Below are 20108 nucleotides of genomic sequence, written 5' to 3'. Positions count from 1 at the left end.
ATTTCCTTTGGAAATTTGAACTCCAAGGGCGGGGATGTCACGTCCCGCGCTCCGCACGCGCCGTAACAAGAACAAGAAAACCATTCTATACAAAACACGCGAATAAGGATTTGAATGCACAAACGAACACACGGCACTACGAAACGAAAGGAAGGATTAACAAAACGAGGGCGATTAACGGATCCAACCAATAAACAAAATACATATACACACAATTCTAAATAAACCAGGAAATAAGAATAACTACAAAAGGGGAAAATAATTGAAACGCCAGGAATATATATATATATATAAATATATTTCAATCAATCAATTTGGAGAGTTACATATAAGTATAAACATATATGCCGAACATGTAATAACCTAGTAAATATTAGAGACAGTGCTTCGAATACTATGTAATAAATACAATATTATCAATTTATGAAATATAAGTATACATGAAGTCAAAAACTAATAGTTTAACGAATACATAAAACATACAATATTGTATTATTAAAGAAATGAAGGTTACATTGTCAGAAATATATATATGTGTGCGAATTCTATCAAACCGATAATCTAAGATACATACTTAAAACTAGCCTACATTCCGGTAAAGGATAAATAAATAATTGACATTTCATTTCGTATGAATACTACACTGCCAAGAGAAATATGCATATGAATACGTATATATATATATATATATATATATATATATATATATATATATATATATATATATATTTATATTATCGAATACTCTATAAAATAAACTACTCAAAACAATAAATAACGCAATCGAAGAATTACAAAACATTAGCCATATTAAAATGACACGCAACATAAATATATATATATATATATATATATATATATGTAGTATCGTGGACGAAAGGCCTGGGAAATATCGGACGAACTATGAACAGTGTCGCGAGAGCCGAGGCGCCGTCGGGCCCATCAATGTGTCATCGGTCTTTTCAAGTGCATAGTTTCGTGGAAAAGACCTACGTGACCCTGGCCACGAGCGTCTGCGGAACACGTGTGCGGTGGTCCTAGGAAAAGGACAACAGAATGCGACAACGGCCAGAAAGGGTCAGTCGAAAAGCAGAGCGCGAGTCGAAAAGCAGAGCGCGAGTCGAGAAACAGTGTGCGAGTCGAGAAACAGAGTGCGAGTCGGAGAAGCCGAGTGCGAGTTGAGCGGAGACGGAGGTTGCGAGTGGCGTTGCCGAGAGAGTGTGGATTGCGCTGTGTTCTGTACGTTTGGTATGAGTAGTTCAAGTTAAGCCACAATCGTCTTCTCTGTCTGATTAACATCTCTATTGTCCACTTTTTGTAAAATATATACGTATATTCACACGAACAATACTTTTGTCACTTTAAAGCAATATTAATAAATAAATGTTCTAATTGCGGTAGAATAAGGAAAAACGAGCGGCAGACGGAAAATTACTTCGATATTAAGCAAAACTAAAGACCCGTCACTATAACTTTACTGATGACATTTATGAGCCGCCATGTTAGATTTACACGCGTATAGCGACAGGAATATTAGGGATTAATGGAAGTCAGTCGCGAGAAATAAATCATGAAAACACATTGTTAACACTTTTCTTTAATAAAATCTGTGCGCAACTACAAATGTAAAAAATATATATATGTCGGAGATGAAAGAACACCGGAGTCTGTAATTGAACAATTGTAGTTATTCAATCCGATTGTAATTGTTGGAGAGTTGTGATAATGAGCTTGGGCTCGAGGCGACAGTCAGTCGCCGAACGTAGCCGCGGTTACGGGATGATATGGAGTAATTCTATAGCTCTCCTTAAAAGAAATATTCATGGCGACACGCGACAGTAAACATTCCAACGGTTTCTGTCCCGTGGCTCGCCACACGCAGAGCCTATTCTTCGAGTAAGATGATTGCCAGATGTCGATGCGTCTCCACAGTACATGTTCGGCTAGCCCGAGGGCCCGTTATAAATCTTAAGGTTTAGTTAACTAAAGTCCTTCAAACAGACAAACAGTCTTTGTCCTAACTACGGGAAGATAGGGGAGACATATTTTTCAACGAGCGGCGTCTCCCACTAGCAACTTTCCCTCGAGGGCGGCTAGCATCTTTTTCTAACCACCGATATGGAGATTGACCAATTAGCAGCAACGTCAATTTCCCTTACTTCCTAAACGAAGGCTTTCCTCGACGAATCCGATGATCTCGTGTCCTTAGACACACCCCATTATAGTTTTCCTCTGTGGCATCATCGGGACGGGACGGGCATTCTTTTACGCGCTCCCGTCGACCAAAGAGTAACGTCTTTACGCTCAGCAATTATTTTTACGAGTCAGACTTAGATTCAGCGAGAACGCCCATCTGTCATCCCGTTGGCCGCGGATTCGTTATTGAACCGGAGACCACTGTCACTAGTGCCGCGGACGTCTCACCGCCGTGGTAGATTGTCAAACCTGTGTTATTCATACCTGTGTCAATAAATCGTATCTTCGTTACACCGCAACGATGGCTACCTTCAACGAAGACTCCTCAAATACCGACAACCCTATCCCCCCTGCTTCTCCGACATATAATTAATTAAAAAGGGGGAAATATAATTCTGTAATATCGTAGAATAGCTTTGATTGAAGATCGGCTGAAATTAGAAAACACCGTGTACGTCGTCTTTTTGTAGTTTGTTTACATCCAAGAGCGCCTAGTAACAGTGACGCGAGAAAAGATAAACAGCGTCAAAACAGAAGTACGGTTTCATATTTCAAGGAGTGGCAATCGAGAGGCCAGAGCATGTGAGCCAGAAAGTGTGTGCGTGTGCGTGTGCGTGTGCGTGTGCGTGTGCGTGTGTGTGTGTGTGTGTGTGTGTGTGTGTGTGTGTGTGTGTGTGTGTGTGTGAGAGGACGAGAGCAAGAGCGAGCACGACCGAGCAGGAATGCATTGGCGAGGGTCAGAGTTGATCGAGACGTCGAAGCATAGAGTCGTTAGAATTGTCGAGTGTTAGAGTTGCCAGTGAGAGAGAGAGAGAGAGAGAGAGAGAGAGAGAGAGAGAGAGAGTTACCAAATATAAAAAATACGAGCGTTGCATTTAGTTTTCCTGTTAATCAAACATCGTTTCTCTGTCTAACTAATATCTGTATTTTCAATCCATTATTAATAAATTATAATTAATCGGACAAAATTACACCTTTAATATATTCCGATATTACAATAACTTACCTTTTTCTACGTCAATGGACACGAAAGACGTTGAGTGAGGAATTAGAACAAGTGTGGATCGTTGGAAACCACTATGCTGCGGTCTACCATTCGTTTTACCCTATATATACCACGGAACAAAGGATAATTTTCACCGGCTTGGCTATGGCTACTGGTGTGGATCCAAGTATTCGGGCCATACTAGACGCTATGCAGAAGCAGAACGAAATCAAGTTAAGAAAACTGTTAAAGGAGACTATTAAAGCAGCGACTGATTTCCGTTGAGATAATAGGGGTGATTGAGTTTGTATAACACTGTGATTCACTGAATTATAAATTATATATTTCCAACACTTAGATTACACTGACGTAGAGAAATAAATAGTTAACAACTTGTCGCACGAAGATGTGATAGATATGTACGCTAGAGCAGGGCTCTTATAATGGAAATTAATGTATTAATGGACTTAGCACTATAATATATTTAGGAGAGAAGATGTATGTTCGACAACACCGAGAACCGACAAAAGATTTTCGTGAAGTATGCGACTCTCGCGCTATGTGTAGACTGCCGCGTTAGGCGTTAGTTTTTAGACTGTCTGTCGCTCTTTTTCTAATACGGAAGAAAAGTTCGGTGTGGGTGTGCCCCTGTGCCTAAAGAACGCGGATTCGTTGTTCCCACTTTCGTTAGGAAAAGTGAGGGTAACGAACCGCGGTGTCGATTGGTCATGACCTGCACTACTGCTCGAAGGGATGAGTAGCAAGTCTCCTACCATCGTGGTGGATAGATGACTGTGTGCGTGAGGAAAACATAGCTTGTTTTATTAGAGGGCTATTCGGATTTTCCTAATGGGTGCATACCCGCTTTCTCCGTGTTTTAAGTACGCCTAATAAACCCAAGGACCTCTCTAAAAACCGACTGTGTTTCGAGAATATTTTTAAGCTTTAGAAATTCTTCGAGACAAACGGATTGAAGACACATGGCGAAACAATACAGGGAAGTGAAAGTTATGGTGGGTCCTTAAGTTTATTGAGGGTCGAAGTGACGTTACGCAGGCTGGTTGTTGTCCGGTGGCGCGAGCTGGCGCGGGCTGGCGTGCAGATGTTTTAGGCGGCGTAACAACAAGGAAGATCCTAGAAAATGAGAAGGGTGGATTAGAAGAACGAAGAAAACTCGAAGAAGATACAAAAGAAGAAACTACAGAGACAGAAGTCAATTCAAAAGGTATATTAAATAATAAGTGCGATTTACTTGATACCGAAAGAGCTATTGAAATTAATGATACGGTTCAAGATATTAAATTTACTGAAGGTAGAAGCCGCACTCAAAATGATATGGAAGATGTAGTAGAAGATTCACAAGAATTATCTAATAAAAGTAAGTTATCAGAAATAAGGATTGCACTTAACAAAATTGAATATACAAAAACTATTTTACGGAATAAAAAGAATTCATTAGAAAGAGAAAGAGGAGTAAGGGGAAAGAAGAAAATGTACAGACAGAAATTATTTCAAAAAATATATCAGATGATAAATGTGATTTGCTTTAGAAAAAAAAAAAAAAATATATTATCCACAAACTACATTAGGAATTTATCTATTTTAGTGAGGAGAAAGAGAAAGGATAGAGGAGTTGATCAATAGACTGTGGATTTTGAAGCGTTTATGAAAAACTTACAATTTTAATAAAATATACAATGTAAAGTCTTTGTTATAATATTCAGATAGATAGATGAAAAAAATACTGAATTTGCATAATTACTCATGGCTTATTGATCAATCATGCGACTCGTTCAGAGGTAACTCGAGTTGTAAAGGCGACAATTTATTAAAAATGGTATATCTGACGTACGATGCATTTGCTCATGTTAAACTATTTAAATAAGTATAAAAATCACGCGAAAAAAAAATCTACTGAAAATAATGTTGAACTAGTTAATAATAATAAATCATATAGTGAAACACAAACCTTAAATCAAGATTTTAAGTTCAAAAAAAAAAAAAAAAAGAAAGAAGAAGAAAGAAGTTGATAAAATGACAGCAATAAAATGACCAAAAATTGAATTACGATCCCGAGCATCAACTCGCTGATCTTCAAGTAGAATGTTCCGACAAAGACAGGACGACACAAGAGTTCGAGAAGCACATAGAGGACATGAAGGAGGAAGTGCAAAAATTAGAATTGCAACTCGACGAGTTACAAAAAAAAGAAAAACACACACGCACGTAAAAAGAGTTCAATCTTTTGGAATACAAATGGAAGAACTAACAATAAAATTAGAAGAAATAACACAGAAGAAATAAGTCACCAATATGAAATTGCCTGATGGCTGATGTTGATCGTTGACGTTTATAATGATTGAATTTCGTCCACGGCGCCATCTGGATCCTTGTTGAAAAATTCAAATAGCCGCAACAGCACCATTGAGCTCATCACGTTTGTTGGTGAGTCGAGGAGCTGGAGGATTTCTCATCCTCAAGGACATAAATTTCACCGGTTCCGGTAATGTTTTTTACATGGTCCAAGCATTCGAAATCACAACATCGCTTTCCAAGACGAAATTTCCTGCATGGCTGTAGTAAACAGAAATCGATCAATTGTACAGATCAATCGTCACTCGACTGCTCGAGAATTCAGGTCATCCAGAGAATAGAATAGAGACGTGGAAAAATGTAGTGCGATCATCGCAGTGGGAGGAAATAGGGGGATAGGGACCAAATGAATGAACGAGATGTTAAGGACAACTGACGACAAGTTCTTCTTTTGTCGAGAATTGCATGTTTGTGAATGGTTTGTGGGTGGTTAGGTGGAGAGAATTGAAGAGTTTGGAGGTGACTGGAAGAGTGTTTTGGGCAAGGTAGATTGCAGAATGGTTGCGGTAGCATTGTGTTAATTATGGGTTTGTACATGTAATCTTTGTATGTATCACTACATAGAACCTAACGTATATTTTTAATAATACATCAGAGTTTTAGTTATATCATAGCTATGAATTTTATACTCTATAATCTTGACGTTTTATTTCACAGAAGCGTTTGAATATCCATAAAAATTAAATGAACCAATGTATTCATTATCTTATAGAGAAGATATATTATTTTTAATTATGTTCCAATTATTTATCATGATCCTGATTTCCTTATTCTGAAAATTTGAAAGGAAGTTTTGTAGTTTGATACTTTCAGCGACAAAGGGTCAATATTGCTTTAGTATATTTCGTCACATATACATGTATATCTATATATCCACCGAAAATGCGCTCTTGTAGACAAACGCTCGATTCGCGTCATAGCTTTTAAAGCTTGTCGCATCTCAATCAGTTGGAAAAAGTTTTTCCTGTAGCATATTTTATTTTTACGAACCAACAAGGTCTTTGTTTATTTCCTTCTTTTTTTTGCTCCAATTCCCCCATTGTTTTTTCAAGGATAGTATTTCAGAGCCATTAGTCAAGTTCATTGTAACAATAAACGTACGTTTCGGAAACATTTTGTGCTGTGAAACAGAATACACTAAAGTTTGAAGGTCACATCGATTTTCGAAAGTTTATAAATGGAGGTGTATGACAGTATCACCAGCTGTTGCTGTCCCCAAGCGCCAAAATACGTTCTGACTACTATTTTATGTATCTCACAGAAGTATGTCTTCATTCATCATCTCCCATGCCATCCACCAACGTGTTCTTAACATGTTATCTCCTAGTAAAATATTGATGTTGAGTCAGATATCCAACTGAATAATCTTTTCGGTGTCTACTATAAGACATTTAAAACCAAGGCTCGTACACACGTGTGCTTATACGTCAGATGTAATACTTAACAGGAAACCTGCTTATATTAATATTAAATTTATGCATAGTAGGATGTTCGACCTTTGTAAAAATGAAATTATAATACATACAGTTTCACCGTGGAAAAGTGAATCTTTCTAGCATGTCCAGGCAAATGCAGGGTAGGGGAGGACTGTGCATGCACCAAACAACTTTACGTTCGTAATTTTTCACACAAATGTACAACTGTAGGGAAAAAATTATCTCTGATTTTTCGGATGTTAGGAATCGACAATATCGCATAACGGAATGCTGTGTTCTACGTATTCTATTTTTGTTACGAAAGTGGTACAAACGAAGTCCACATAAGAATAGTACAACAAAATCGGTTGAGGTTAGGTTATCGTGCAGATATCGCGGCTTTTGCATTGGAAATCACGCAACTGCCAGTCTCGTCGTTCCTTGTAAACGAAAGAAAGGTATTGTAATCGGTCGGAATTAACATAAAACTAGTCGCATGCGACCATATGGCCTGAATGTTGAATAAACGAGAGTAGAGCGCGAGCTATGTGATTCTAACCGTTTAGGCGGAAACTAATGATTGTAACCAGAGCCGAGATATATGCCAATATTACTTTGTTCGACAAAGCGTATAAGATGAGGAGAGAATCGCGATAAGGTAGAACAAGAGACAGATATTCTCTACGTAAAGCAAGTCTGTCAACTAGATTGAAATCCTATAGCTATAACTACAGTGAATCCATATTCTGGCGAATTGTCTTTTCACAAATGAAGCTTCTGAAGAACGGAATTGATACAATAACTACTGTTCATTCGTAACTACTGTTGTAAGAATCTATATATTTGTCTATCTATATCTATATATATCGATCTATATATATTTGTCAGAATGTCATTTTATCAAAAAACCCATTCTCTGTAATCATAGTTTAACGAAGCATAATTAATAGAAGAGGTAGAGCGTTAAGTGGAGATGATTTAATCACAGTTAAGTAGATAAATCTCTATATTAGTCTCTTTAATTAAAATGTTCTACGTTTTATTTGCGTCATTTTTTTCCTTCATCCAATTTAAAATGTTTAAATAACAATAGCCTATACAATATAATTTTATGTAAAAAAATTGATTGTACCATGTTTATTACAGATATTTAACATTTTTGTGTACATACAAAATTTAAATTATACCTCGCTTGAGAACAAAAATTCTATTTGTTTTCCTAACATGTACTAATAATTATTGATCAAAATAGAAAAAGCTGGAGGAGATTACTTAGGAAGATTACTTAGCATCTCATATTCCTGTCAAGGCTCGAACGTTTTATCTTCCTTTAGATTTTCCTAAGTTTCCATTTCTCTGACTTGCTATTTGAGTTAGCTTAGTATACGTGCTATACATAAGTATGTATAGTGTCATGATCGCGACAGTCTTGAGTTACCCACGCTTTATCCTCTGTAAACTATTTATAAAAGAAGAACAAATTACATGTTAGAACTTTCATTCAATTTACCAATACAAATAATTTTAAACAAGAAAAAAGACCTAATGCAGTGGTTTCAACTTAAACATATCCAACAGTTATTTACGAATAAATAGTATAAATCTTTTAGCAACATGAAATTCGCGATATTTATTCAAATATTTATATTTACAGTGCGGCATCAGCAAAGAAAACGTGTTTATCGAAACGTGCGCTATCGATTTTATGATTTTGCCACGCAAACAGGGAAATTGCAACTCAAAATTGAATTCGCACTGCAAAGCGTTGACGTTACGATATCAATTACATACTTCAAAAACACCGAAGGTATCACACGGAATCAGAGAGATTCTGTGAGAAGTTAAACGCATAGTCACCCTATTGGGAATAGGATTGCTTTGATTCGAGCTCAAACATAGGGAAAGCTGAAAGAATCTTTTGCGGATCTTCCTTCTTCTCTACATTGGATTTTATACAAAACGACTTTAACCTTTTCAAGGAAATACGGAAATAAGGATTTTAGATAGAGAGATTTATCTGGAAGGAAATGGATAGAAAACGTAGAACCAGTTCTTGTTGGTTGAAAGATTTTTTCTCTTCGCAGAGATTCAAGCTTTAAAGAACGATCAAATATGTGCGCAGCTGACTTACGAGTGAAGTTATTATTAAAAAAAATTGTTGCATTTAAAAGGATAAATATTAATATAAATTTAAAAAAATTGTTTGTTCAATTATCATAAGTTTAATTTAAATTTAAAAAAATTGTTAGTTCAATTATCATAAGTTTAAAGATATGTAGATATTGTATTTACATATCGAAAATCAGACAGCAATATTAATTAACACACCTAGTCAAACGCACACGTACTTTAAAACCGTGCTTTAAAATCGATATTCGCTGAAACAATACATCGCTCTGCGCTTCTAATTTGTTTTCGCACGAAGAATCAGTCCACTCATTGTTACCGTCACCATCTCTACCGTAATCTATATTACTCGAATAAATTCTATATCTTGATTGGAAAATCACATATTTTAACGAACTTCCCTATTTTTTGTTTTTTATGACTTTAACTGGCAATTTCCATAATGTTCTATAACTTGACAACAGACTGATAATATTTCAGGATATATATACATACATCATGTTTCTGAGGATTCTGTAGTAAAATAATTATAGTTGGGGAGTCCAACTTCCCAAACCGCGACAAACATATTTCACACATCCACGACGACTTTACAAGCAGACCCCTCGCGGTTTTGGGAAATCGATGAAGGACCCTCAATTAAACATATCTCAGAGGGCAGATCGACGATGCGAAGAACACTTCCAAGCCCACACCCGACGCACCAGCGAAGGACGATACATCGTCGCTCTACCTTTCAATGATCAGCTTCAGTCACTCGGATCCTCTAAAACGCTGGCAATTAAACGACTCGCCTCACTCAATCGCCGATTCCAGCACGACAAACGCTTCGAATCAGAATATCGAACGGTAATACAGGAATACCTGGCATTGGGACACATGACGAAGGTCAATGTCAACCACTCCGACGACAACGGATACTATTTACCCCATCATGGCGTGACCAAAGCATCGAGTCAAACCACCAAACTCCGTGTAGTTTTCGACGGATCGGCACCAAGCACTGCCGGAACCTCCCTAAACGATACACTTTACACAGGACCCAAGTTACAGGAAGATTTATTTTGTATATTAATTAGATTCCGCGCTCATCAGTACGTACTGACTGGCGACATCGAGAAAATGTATCGGCAATTCCTCGTACGACCAGAGGATCGGAAATATCAAAGGATATTATGGCGCAGCGCGAGTGGAGAAACAGAAACATATGAGCTTAACACCGTAATACTCTTATCATAGAAATAGAAGCAGTCCTCAATTCCCGCCCGCTAACTCCTATCTCCACCGATCCAAATGATCTCCTAGCCCTCACTCCCGGACATTTCCTCATTGGCGATTCATTAATGTGCTTACGTGATCGAGATTTCAGAGACATTCCATCGAACCGACTCTCCAAATGGCAGCATATCCAACAGCTTAAACAACATTTTTGGAACCGCTGGCATAAGGAGTATTTGAACGAGCTAACCAACCGCAATAAATGGAGCAAGGGTGGACACAGCATCCAAAAGGGCACAATCGTCATCCTCAGAGAGGACAACGTTCCCTCCATGCATTGGCCTCTGGGCCGAGTTATCAAGGTTCATCCAGGCGCCGATGGTGTCATCCGGACAGCTACAGTTCAGACGGCAAAGAGCATTTTGGATCGGGGCGTCAAAAGGCTTGTCCCACTGCCAATTCAACCCGATCTCGAGAAACCCGAACAACTAGCCACCGAGACGAAATAAGATGGGAACTTCAACCACACCTCGCTAGTTTGATCGGTACCCTCTCAACGGGGGGAGAATGTTACGCCATGCGGCTTACCATAGGTCATATTCTTAACTATCGATAGCGCCACTATAATGTCGCAGACGGATCGTCGCGTCTGCCCGGCAAACAAACATTGTAGTGGCAAGCGCGTGGTTCATTAAGCAGGGCGACTTCCAGAAACGTCGACTCGTGGCCCGTATTTTACCTCGCAGTAAAAGAATGTGGCGTGATCCGAACGTAGTGGGGGTCGCCTTCCAGAAAAAACGAAAAAACTCGAAAGGCGTTCAGAACTTTTCGAGAAGTCGAACCGTCAACACATGTGGTATGTCGCGCATTACTTATCAACCAAAACGCAGTTACATTTTTTTTGTTCCTTTTATATCTTTCTAGTTAATAAGTTGTTGAAATAAACATTAATTTATTTGTGTTAATTCTGTGGAATTTCATTGAACTACCCTTATTATCATAATCGAAATAAGGGGATCGATCAGTTCGTGGCGTCGATTATTTAATCGTAACGGGAACTTACAACTCTCGTTGACGTGCTATCTCGCGATCGCGTCTCTCCGCGAACGGTCGAAACAAAATGATTCACTAAAAACTGTCCTGAATTCCTAAGAATTTATTTACCGCAAAACTGACAAAGTGTTTATTTAAAAAATGAGGTTGAAGGTAGTCCTTTTCTTTCATTTCATTCATTTTCATTTTCTTTCTTAAGTATGGCTAACACAATATCTAATCAATTAAAATTTTATATTTTCACGTGGAAAGTTTCTTTAGATAATTATTATCAACATGATGACTAACTCTTACGGATTAATACGTGTCTGTAGGGCAATCCGGTGGACTTGATCGGCTTTTTACTTCGAAAGTTGAGTAATCGGTGTCGCTTTCTTACGCATCTTTGAACTGTATAAATGTTTTAAAATTGTTTGATCCAGAATGTACGTACCACACCGGACAATCAAGAAGGCACGTTTTATGTCTTTCTTTCCGATTAATAATAAGCCATTTACTGCAAAGAATGAACTTTAAAGGCATTAAACAGCACATCAATGTACATTTCAATTAGACTAAATAATAATGCTATGATTTTATCGGTAGTAACTTTACTTATTAACTTGAATTATTTCTTTCTTCTACTCCATGTTAGGAAGAGTATCTTTTTGCTTGAAATAAAAAATTGATATAGGAGTAATAATATAGATAGAGATCAAAAACTGTTAGGGCAGAAATTACACGTTTGAACTTTATAGTTCAGTATAGTTCAAATAGAAATTATATAGAATTATTTAATAATTTGTATTCCACTGGAATAAAAATTTAATTTCTGTCTTTATCAAATCTCTATTTCAGAGTATTTGTACGTATGTACTTATCGTCTGCTGTATGATCGAATATCAAATAGATAATAATCGTTGTTACTCATTATGTGAGAAAAAATTATGTATATTCACAACTATGACTATTGCATTTTAGGCGCTTGGCCATGGATCGCTGCATTAAGTTTTCGTAATCCCCGAAACCCAGACAAACCACTATGGAAGTACGGAGGTTCCCTGATAACGGCTAGGCATGTTTTGACCGCAGCACATTGTGCACATATGGATGGAATAGAAAACATACACAATCATAATATTGCCATTCTTAGATTGGTGGAGGAGGTGCCATTTTCGAGTAAGTCCACAAATATATATATATATATATGCTATTGAGTATTACTGAAGTATCATATCCTGAAATTTCTTATTGTACACATATATTGTGTCATAAAGCGTGTACAATTCTTTCTCATACTTTTGGTCATTCGTTTCCTGCATTTTCATTTATTTTTTTATTTTTCAGGGTACGTATATCCCATTTGTACGAAAGAGCCCCTACGAAAGAGCAACTTCGTCGGCTATAACCCCCTTGTTGCTGGATGGGGGCGTTAAGATATAGTAAGTGATATCAATTTTATAATAAAATTAAACAGTTCCAGTCTTAAATATCTTTCTTATTTTCTTCGTAGGACGACCACGACGTAATGCATTAATGGAAGTTCAAATGCCAGTGATTAAGAACGCCGAATGCAAAATAGCTTATTCCAAATTTCCTAATGCACCTGATATCGCTGATGGTATAATATGCGCGGAACATGCTCAGGGTGGAGAGGATTCTTGTACGGTAATTAAGTTACAGAGTTACTACAAACTATACGGTATCTGAAGACACGTCAATTCGAATTAACATCAAATCGACGTCTTAAACATTAGAAATAATAGATAAACACAATTTAATAGTTTTGCCCACTTCTCACACCTCATTATGGTATTTAATCTAATTTCCTTCTAATCTTAGTTTTGTTCAAAATACATATAACATGTACATTATAAATTGGAGTATTTCTATACACAAATCAATAGAAGATTATTATTGTATATAAGTATAATTTCAATACAATTCGATCGATATATTTCAGTATCTTTGATTAAAAATTTAACGATCCTTTCAGGCTGACCGCGGCGGACCACTGCTGATACAACATGAATTAACCTCGTATTTAATAGGTATTGTGTCTTACGTTTATAAGTGCGGCACAGCTGGCTATCCCAGCGTTTACACTAGGGTCACATCGTACCTTGACTTCATTCTCCAAGCGATGCAATAATATGATATTACTGTTCCATAAATATCATTGTGTAAAAAACGTAAAGTTGGATTTTCTTATTGTGGAGATAAGAAACAGCTCAAATTTACATTGTTTTGTACGTTACAAATTATAGGCTTAAAATGTACGAAATGTAACTTTGAAACGACACTAATTTTTTACGCACGATAAACCTCCACGACTTAGGTATGTAAAGATGATAAACGTATATTAATTCTATTAATTTGGTAATAATAAACCAACTTTCTGAGAAGTTCTGTAAATTTCGTTTCTGTTGTATCAAGAGAATAATGGAATATTCCACTTAGATCGTATACTTCTTGTATGTACATACAAAATTTTCCGGCTAATCTAAAACACTTCATAAGATAGAGAGCTTCTGGAAATTCGGACACAGAGAGTGCATGAAATACAAGATAAGTCTCGTGTCTTTCAAAATTATTTTTTATTCGCTAAAAACGTCCTGTGTACTCATGCAAGCACATGCAACCTCGAAACTTCACTTATTTTTTATCACTTTCCAATTCAATACACTGTTTCTGCATTTTTGACTATATGTAAGAGAAATTTCCATTCAGCCAAAGGTGTACTTACAGATTATAGATTCCTATACGACTCTCGGTAAAAATTTATCCGCACTCCAGATAGTTAAAACTTCTGTCGACCGTATTGATCCATCTGCACTCTTCGTATGACGTCAATATCTGTTCAGTGCTGCTGCGCAGGTTTCATTGTGTTACGTCAATTCGTTTGTGACCGTTGCGCGAGTAATGGCGCTTTGCAATGGTGATTTGCAGGAAAACAGTGCAGGATGCTGTGATTCGTTTCTTGTGGTCGGAGGTTATGTTTGATGCCTATATTTATCAAAGATTTAATGCACATTATGGAGAAAGTGTTTTGTCACGAAGTGTGTTTGAATGGGCACAAAAGTTCAAAGAAGATCGCACAAGTGTTATGAAAAAACAGCTGGACGCCCGTCCACATCCACGATGACAACATTGAACGTGCTCATGAACTTATGCTCTATGGAATAGACGAGTGACGCTGGATAATGTGGCAAATCATTTGCAAATCAGCCACGGCTCTGCTTATGCAATAGTGCACGACAGATTTGGGTTTTAAAAAGTTTGTGCGAGATGGATGCCGAGAAAGCTGATGAAAAGGTGAAGACGACGATGCATTCGTGGTTCGCAGCTCAGCCCAAAACATTTTTTAATCAGAAAATACGAAGGTCCTTCAGCAAATGGACAAAGTGTATACAGAAATTGAGTGATTATGTCAAAAAATGATGTATGTCTTTTTTGACAATTGCTTAAAATAAATTCTACACCGTCAGAGCGGGTAACTTTTTACTCACCCTCGTAAGACACTTAAATTTCCAATCTATTATGATGAATAAAAGAGCTTATACTATTAAATCTAATTGTATTTTGTTGCATGAGAGTACACGTGTATGCGATGTACATTACCTTTATATCCCCTTGAACGCTTCAATATTGCGCATATATACTATATTTTGTGCAGCTTCTATAAAATTTTGTATGTTTGTTTAGGCTGTTAATCCAGAGGCTGGAGTACAAAGAAGTGGCACAATGATGTGGGCTGATGACATTTATAATTATCAAGGAATCACCCCTACATTCGCTCAGGTATATATCGTTGACTATAATGTATTTAACATATATGATTGTTAGAATATTAATAATTAATTTTTAATTCTATCAGAATTTTAATGAAACTGTCCCTTGGGAAGGAAGAACTGATACCTTGATATCACGGTTTGTACATCCTATATGTACGACAAATTTTAGAACATTATATAACGAAGAACCAGATCGTCGTGGCCATGTGATGTGAATAAAAGGACTTGAATTTGATGATATTTTTATAATGTTAGATAACATAACTAAGTATCTTCACAGTAAGATAGGATGACATGGTTTACATGATCTTAATGTTGTTCACTTGAGTGATGATATTATAAGGAAAAGTGTAATATCACAGGTAGGATGATTCATAATTTAGAACTACTAACTCATGTATGTATTAAAAATTAAAGAAATATATTAAATTTTATAGGATATTTATGTTTAGTAACCAGTAATTCAGAGATTGGTATTCATGGTTACTATAACGAGGCTGTAGAAACGCACCCTTTCTTCTTTGCAAATGGTCCTGTATTTATGTCTAAGTCGAAACTGGAACCTCTGAATAATTTAGATTTATTCTTGTCATTTTCTAAAATACTTATCTACAGTATACCATAAGGAATGATACTGTATCGCACCTAATCAAGTGCCTTAAGAAACATCAACAGGATATCACAGTAATCCCTTATCGACTGATATGTAAGTAAAAGTTATGTGTCATTGTTATACACAGTTATTTATCATTTTCTATTAATTCAGTTGTAGCCACTACAATATCTATGACACTGGTAGTAATTATGAGAACAATAATGATGTTCTATAAGAGGAAATGATGATTGGGAACAAAAACTTACAGGTAAGTCAATGTATATGTTATTTGCCATTTGAAAAGAAAGTTACTAACTTAGAATTTTTTGATAAATAATAATTGTGCAAAATATATTGGATTTCAAATTTGTCAGAAATTGAAATTTAAGAAGCATTGTAATAATATAACATTAATATTTTGATTTTTCAGGAGATATCATGCGGTGGATGGATAATATGTAAAAAATATTAAGCAGTATATGAATTTTCATATTGCGTAGAGATAACAAAATGAATTTTAAAAAATGTCGACATGGTAATAAGAAATAGCATCATGACAAAGAATATATAAACACAGTTTCATTTTTTATAAATAAAAATTTGTTGTTCCAGATTTTGAAATATAGTGAAACGTTTAATTAGTATCTTAATATCTTTAAATAATTATTATTTTAGAATCAATTGTAATTGTATCATACGTACTTTTGAATTCGTGCAAGAACATATGTAATTTTGAAGTAGTTATTATTAGGAAATTGTTAGACGCGAACAGTATGCGAAAAGTTAGTATGCAGTGTAATAATTATCAATCAAAACACAAGAATTAAATTCTTGAGGAAAAAATTTCCGGAATTTCTTATTTACATGATTATAAAGAAATCCATAATAAAAAGGAGCTGCTTTCTAATACTTCTTTTCCTTGTAGTGCCTACGTTAATAATAACGAGGTTCGACTTTTTGTTTTTAGAGGGATACTGGAAAATTTGAAAGTACAGTACCATTGGGAAGAAAATCACGATATTGAAAACGATATTTGCAAGTAAATTTCCAAAAAATCTGTTTTCAAATTTTCGCTTTCTATTTCACATTAAAAGAAAGGGCTGCCTTCTTTCTCTGCAAGACAAAACAAACATTCTGAATCTCGTATCAATGAATGATGTCAATAAGTTATTTTTCTTTTCAGATTGAACAATATTCCAGATTTATTCATAATTTCATACTACGCGAAGAATAGACTTTCATAGGTATATAAAGGAAATATTAAGTATAGGAAAACTCTTTTTCGTTGTAGGTGACATATGCTTCACGGTTGAGCACATGTATTTTTGAACACATATAAATGAAAAAGTACTCTTATGGAGAAAAAGAATTGATACCTTCGATTGACATTAGATAATGTATATAAACTTATGAACAATCACTATCAGTCTGTATTTTAGGTGCACACGCAGATTTGTTGGAGTTCTTATAAAATGTACACCCTGTACGAACGTTTTATTCTTCCAAATTTTACGATACTATGTCTCATATAATAACTATATGGATTAAACGTAATATAAATGATCCGAAAATAGACTCGAACGACATTAATTGTCTTTCTATTTATACCAATATCGAAAATACAAGTAAAGCTGGAGCAATAGTATGCAAGAATGGACTATTTATTATTTTAAACCAAATCATAGCATATTCAGAATGCACAGTATTATCATGAAATGTAAATGAATCAGTTGTAAACGAACGATTTTACTGTAAAATCGTTGCCTCCTTTTTTTCATCTGAAATATAGCAGCAATGAGTACATTCTTTTAATATATAATAAAACGAGATATCTTTATAAAGTTACATATGTCATCACTGGTAACTGTTATCTCGTATGACACCAAATATACCGTTAGTATGGAATGATATTTTTATGAAGATATACTTTAATGATAGATTTTATGAATGAAACGTTATATAAGAAAAATTATCTCTTGTTATTCTATGATGTGTAGTAGCTAATGAAGATTAATTTTACAAAGTATTGGAGCAAAAGAGAATTAAAAAATTAAAAAGATCTAAATAAGATTGTTCGTGTGGCTTAATTATCTCAATTCTGGTACACCACTTGTTACATTCTAACTAATTAGCGCTAAACAATAACTTGCAAATATTAAAGATATTAACACCTTAATATTAACACCTAAAGGTTTTCAGGAAATTTTATAATATTTGATTATTGTATATCTAGTCATTGATTGATAAAATTTCTTGTATAAGCATAGATCGAGGTTGACGTCATACGCAGATTGCATATCATTGACAGGTATCGTTTTAATTTATTTTATGGCTAGAATCATTTGAATATTATACGAATAATTATTTCCATTCGAACGATTAATAAATCACGTACCTATAAAAGATATATTATGAAAAAGACGTGACGAAACAAAAAAATATTGGAAATTCCGTTGTCATTAGATCAATTATTTTTGCAATGATTTTTATTTCCATGTAATTACATATGAAATGGGTAATTCATTAACATCTCCTCGAATCGATTATAATTCGTTACACTTCACAACGATTCAAATAATGGACGGGAAATATATAATAAGTTTCCTGTCCTTGCGTTAAAATAGTACTGTACAAATCAGATGATACAGGAAATACCCAAAAAACCCAATTACATCCACATTGCATGACAGCACACTTGCAATGGATTTTTGTGATTTCAATGTCACAGACAATGACACAACTAATCAGAACACGTTCGAGGCTATAGACATTGAAATTACCGCGTGTTTAATACGTTTAAAGCATAAATCTAAATTTCACGCGATTATTTCTTTGTACATTGTGAAACTCTTAAATTATCTTAATCGAATAAATAATCCTAATGTAATAAAACATCTTGAAATAGACCTAGATATCTGAAACAGAAACTCGAAGGATAAGAAATCCTAAAAGGTACTAATCCTAAAATAACAAACTCCTAAATAATAAACAAGTGATAAAACCTGTTATAAATAATAAAGCTTACCTGGAATAATCAAATCCTAACTAATCGAAAATAAAATAAGGCAAGCAATTCTTAATCTTTCAAGTAATTTTTCCGAAAACACAGAAAGATAGAGAAATTAAAAAGACGCAGCACAAATTGCAGCACAATGAAAGTTTCAGAGCGATGAATACGATCGTATTAAACTAAATAATTTTCAAAAGTGAAATTACACTGAAACGTATATCGATGATATTTGTCATTTCTACGATCTGTTTCGCTTGATCGTGCTTCTTTTCTGATGTAAATTCAATTTATAATACGAACTAAGTTTCCTTTATTATTATTAGTCCTGCGTCTTTTTAATTCGTCACTTCTTTTATTTCAGAACAATGACGGGCTCCAAGATGCTGTTCGGATGTTTGCCGTTAATTGCTTTTCTGCATCCATTAGTTCACGTTTGTACTTCGAGTAGTACAGCTCAAGGTTTGTACTTCGAGTTGTCTTTTTCCATGCACTTCAAATTCCAATACGATCTGGTCACGTGGCCTTCGTACAATTTCGAAATTTTACCTGTTTGGTAATCGTCAATGAAAAAAGAAGTTATGCGTGACCTCAACACATTGAAACAATTTTTATGATTTTTTATTTGCCGGTTGGTCAGCAAGTTAATGGAAACATTTCACTTAACTATTCGCGTTAATTTCTTCGGTTTAACTTTTGGGAAATGCTTCGTTAGCTTCGGGAATATTCCAACGATTCGTTTTACGTACAAAATAAGCATGATAAATATTACATCGCGATAATGTAATATCGGAATATATTAAAGGTGTAATTTTGTCCGATTAATTATAATTTATTAATAATGGATTGAAAATACAGATATTAGTTAGACAGAGAAACGATGTTTGATTAACAGGAAAACTAAATGCAACGCTCGTATTTACAACAAATAACTTGACAACTATTTGGTAACTCTCTCTCTCTCTCTCTCTCACTAGCAACTCTAACACTCGACAACACTCGCAACTCAATTCTAACGACTCTATGCTTCGACGTCTCGATCAACTCTGATTCTCGCAACACGCACACTTTTCGATTCGCCTTGGATAGCGAAACCGTCCTTCTTCTAACGCGTTTTTAAAACGCGATGGCGCTATCACTTTCTAAAAGCGTCGTCTTTACATTTCCGATGGCCACGGGCACATCCGACTGCCAGATATACAATGTATTATAAGAGTATCATTACCATACTTTTCATGAAAAGAGCAATTTTTCTTGATAACTATACTCTGTAACATAGATTGAAGTCGCTGATTTGATCCCTCTGATATCGTTGTCTTATGAGAGTCTCGCCTGGTCTTGATTGGTTCTGTTGACTCTTATCGTT

General features: G+C 35.4%; 1 protein-coding gene and 1 long non-coding RNA gene across 2 annotated transcripts in view; one reads left to right on the top strand and one right to left on the bottom strand.

The window, feature by feature from the left end:
• LOC143304516 (omega-amidase NIT2-A-like) overlaps positions 1 to 14279 on the bottom strand; it is a 165276-nt gene extending 150997 nt beyond the window's left edge. The window contains exon 1 of the mRNA XM_076626994.1: positions 14093 to 14279. The gene's annotated coding sequence lies outside the window, so the exon portion shown is untranslated. The remainder of the gene's footprint in view (positions 1 to 14092) is intronic.
• LOC143304517 (uncharacterized) lies at positions 14265 to 16571 on the top strand. Its single transcript, XR_013061175.1, has 5 exons — positions 14265 to 14839; positions 15052 to 15147; positions 15224 to 15502; positions 15578 to 16003; positions 16166 to 16571. It is a non-coding gene; the product is annotated as an uncharacterized LOC143304517 (long non-coding RNA).
• The last annotated feature ends 3537 nt before the right edge of the window (positions 16572 to 20108 follow it).

This window comes from Bombus vancouverensis, unplaced genomic scaffold, assembly GCF_051014615.1.
Source record: "Bombus vancouverensis nearcticus unplaced genomic scaffold, iyBomVanc1_principal scaffold0038, whole genome shotgun sequence".
In the NCBI taxonomy this organism is placed as follows: domain Eukaryota; kingdom Metazoa; phylum Arthropoda; class Insecta; order Hymenoptera; family Apidae; genus Bombus; species Bombus vancouverensis.
Note: the sequence above shows the minus strand (reverse complement) of the source record. Positions and strands in the feature narration are given on the sequence as shown.